This window comes from Schistocerca americana, chromosome 3 (genome assembly GCF_021461395.2).
Source record: "Schistocerca americana isolate TAMUIC-IGC-003095 chromosome 3, iqSchAmer2.1, whole genome shotgun sequence".
Taxonomy (NCBI): Eukaryota; Metazoa; Arthropoda; class Insecta; order Orthoptera; family Acrididae; genus Schistocerca; species Schistocerca americana.
In genome coordinates, this window is record NC_060121.1 from 637,413,949 (window position 1) to 637,417,643 (window position 3,695).

The 3,695-nt window shown below is 41.8% G+C and overlaps 1 non-coding gene across 1 annotated transcript; it reads right to left on the reverse strand.

The window, feature by feature from the left end:
• Positions 1-1,322: 1,322 nt before the first annotated feature.
• Positions 1,323-1,395, reverse strand: Trnat-agu. The gene has a single exon. It is a non-coding gene; the product is annotated as a tRNA-Thr (tRNA).
• Positions 1,396-3,695: the final 2,300 nt, after the last annotated feature.

Below are 3,695 nucleotides of genomic sequence, written 5' to 3' on the forward strand. Positions count from 1 at the left end.
AGTTACCAGTGGATATTATTCTATTTATACTTACATGTATAGCTGCCTATATGTGAGGGCTGCTCATGTATTGAACATTTCTTTTTTTTCACCACTGTGGAAATAACCAGTTACTGGTTAGGCACTGACAAGTGTAAGTGGCAGTAGTCAGATTTTGTTTTGTGGGCAAAATGACAGAAAAAGTGGAATAGTGTTATTACGTCAAATTTTGTTTTAAGCTTGGCACTTCTCAAGTCAAAACAATCAGCATGACTAAGCAAGTGTTTGGGGGAGAAGCAATGGGTACCACACAGATAACAGAGTGGTACAACCACTTCAAGAAAATTAAAATAGTGACTTGAAATTGATTAAAGTACAGAATAATTAAACTTTTCCAGGATTTCTTCAAACTTGTTTTTAAGCAGTTGTGGTGGGATAGATAAATTAACTTTATTGCAGTGTAAAAACTAAACTGTAACTCATACGCCTCTGTTAAAATGCTCATTCAACAACATAATAAAAACATATATAAAACAAAGAGAAAACATAAAGTGATTGCAACAAATATAATCATTAAAAATACCAATCACCTGTGCGTGGCATTACAGAGCATATAACAATGCACTTCACCACTCCTCCTTTGGTGTTTCAACGTCCCACAAACCAAGCAAAACATCCTTTGATGTCAATAATATTTTGTGTTGAATAGTATGTGTTGTCTGTACCGGATAAAGGAGGCCTGTGACATCCGTTGTGGCTTATCTATGATGGGCAATGGAGTGGCTGGAAGTCTGTCAAGTCTGTGGTGTGTGTAGATGAGTCCATACCAACGTAGGGTGCATGGAAAGCTGGTTTGAGCCTGTCAAGAGTGATGGTGGTAGCTGTACCCATCACATCAACTTTGAATGTCTTGGCCTCCCTACTGATGACACAGTAAGGTCCATCGTAAGGTGAGTGCAGGACCTGTGTACTGTGTCATGCCATACAAAGGCATCTTGGCACTCCCACAGCTCATCAAAAACAATAGGGAAATGGGTCTGTGTAGTTGCCAGATTTGTGTGTGCAGATTTTATATGAAATCTGATGGGAGAATTCGGTTGCCTCACAAGTTGCCAAAGAACTGCAGGACAGTCATATTGGCCAGCCATAAACAAGTTCTGCAGCCATGGTTTTCAGATCTTTCAATGACACACAGAGACCCCATGAGGATGATGGGCAACATCTCTGTCCAATGCTGTGAGTCATGACGCAAAAGTGACCTTTTCAGTTGGCAGAGCATGTGTTCAGCTAAACGATTCTATTTTACGATAACGTTGGAAGCTGAAGAAGTGAATTAAAACTTGTGCTGTGGCCGGGACTCAAACCCGGGTCTTCTTGCTTACTAGACAGATATGCTGACCATTACATCACCACAGCATTATGGTCAACATAGCTGCATGAACTACCCAAGTTAAATACCCTCCCCAACACAAACTCCAACTCACATCTCCCCTTATATTGTCACTATTACCAGGGCTCTCCGACATTCGAATAGGACCCCAGCATTGGACATAATGGGGAAGTGCTGTACTACATGTGATCATATAGATCTTAAATTAAATTTGTGTTGGGGGAGGGTATTTGACTTGGGTAGTTCATGTTGACCACAATGCTGTGGTGGTATAATGGTCAGCATATCTGCCTAGTAAGCAAGAAAATCTGGGTTTGAGTACTTGGCTGGCTGCCCACCTGGAAACACGTGTGCCACTGCCTATTGTGCATCCCAGGTAGAAGAGGACTTCTCGGCCACCCTGCTGTCGCCGGCTGCAGCACGCCGCCCTGGCAAGTACAAACTTTTGTTCTTGATTCTGTTTTTGTGTTAATTTGGATCTAAAATGGCTCAATTAAATAGAAGTAAAACGGTATCATGCACGTTCGAACGAAACTTTGAAATACCATCCGCTTTTGATGTTCACAACTGGATTATAGACGATGTTGGTGTGCCTCTGGAAAATATAACTGGAGTTCTTGAAAATAGATAACCTGGAAGTAATTGACAGGATAACAAAGACAAACAACTGCATATGGTAGTTCCGACATAGGGAGGAAACAATTAGTAACGTTTTGATTCAACATTCAGCATACGGCATCAGGATTATTAAAGTGTACAATCTGTCCTTTGAGGTGCTGGATGAAGAGATCATTAAGACGATCAGAATGTATGGGAATGTTTACGGCCTCACCATGGAAAAATAGTCGAGTGTAGACAGTTAAAGTGGACCTCTGCAAGCACATTCCACCTTTCATCACTAAATGTGGACACTGGGGATTCGTCACTTATAGCAGACAACCGCAAATGTGCTCAATCTGTGATGATGAGGATCACATGCGAAACAACTGTCCGAGGAAACAGCTGACACAACTGCCCAGGGAAAACACCTACGCAGGGGCAATGATGAATCTCAATGCAGAATTCCCCGCACTTTCTCTGAGAGAAAAGGACACGCCACCCCAGGACGAACAGCACGACGAAAACGCCATGGAAATCCAGCATGGTGAGCAAGGCAACTTGGTGGCAGCAGAGGCAACTGTGCCGACCGCAGCCGGGGTAGCGCCCAAGCCCACCCCAGCGGAGGACATAATGGCACCTGCGGTGAAAGTGGCCAGCACTGACAAAAGGCCACTTAGTGAGGACAATGCCGAAGAAAGTGAAACCCAGCAGCGCCTAGCCCGCACGCAGCCAAAGCACACGAAAACTGCCCCAACTCAAGAAAAGAAGAAATGCAAGAACGAGACGGAAAGCACTTGGAAAATGACACACGAGACAACACGTGAGCAAATAATAAAAGAAAGAACAAACAAATTGAAAAAGATCCTGAAACTAAGGCAGGACAACGAACAGGACGCAAAAACATCCAGAAAAATAAGTGACAAAAAATCGAAATCGATTAAGGACACCGAAAAGTACACGAACCAAAACGGCACCGATGAATAAAACACAAGCAAAAAAGAAGGAAGTAAAAGTGAAAGGATGAGAAACAACACGGTCGCAACCTTAAATACGAACAAAATCTAATCTGCCAGAAAAATAAAAATGTTAACTGACTTCCTTCGCTACATACAGTGGACATAGCGCTAATACAAGAAATTACCAAAACGACCATGGAAAACATTGCTGGGTACAATATCATTACCAATGTAGACCCTGAAACAAAATGTGGAACAGCTATATTAGTAAAAGATAACATCGAATTTGATGATGTATGTACAACACCAAATGGTCGAGGCATAGCTATCAAAATACAAGGCACTCTGTTCACGAACATATACGCCCCTTCATGAATGGAAAATAAAACAAATATAGCCAGATTCTTCAAACAAGACGTCTGTACTCTAATTAACAAAAACTTTGATAACCTAGTGCTCAGAGGTGACTTCAATTGCGTTGTGGCGAAGGAAGATCAGGTACCAACAGCGAATATGTGCGTTGAATTAGATGAAATAATCAGAAAAACGAAACTCAGAGACGTGTGGAGGATGAAATATCCACACGCAACTGAGTTTACCTTTTTCTACAGAAACGGAAATAGTAGGCTTGACAGGATATACGTTTCCAAAATTTAGCGAAAGCTATAGAAACAGTAGAAATTAAGCCCATAGCCTTTTAGGACTATAACTGACAAATTACACAAATACTCCTCCCAAAATGGAAGAAAGATCAACACAAAACCTTCTGG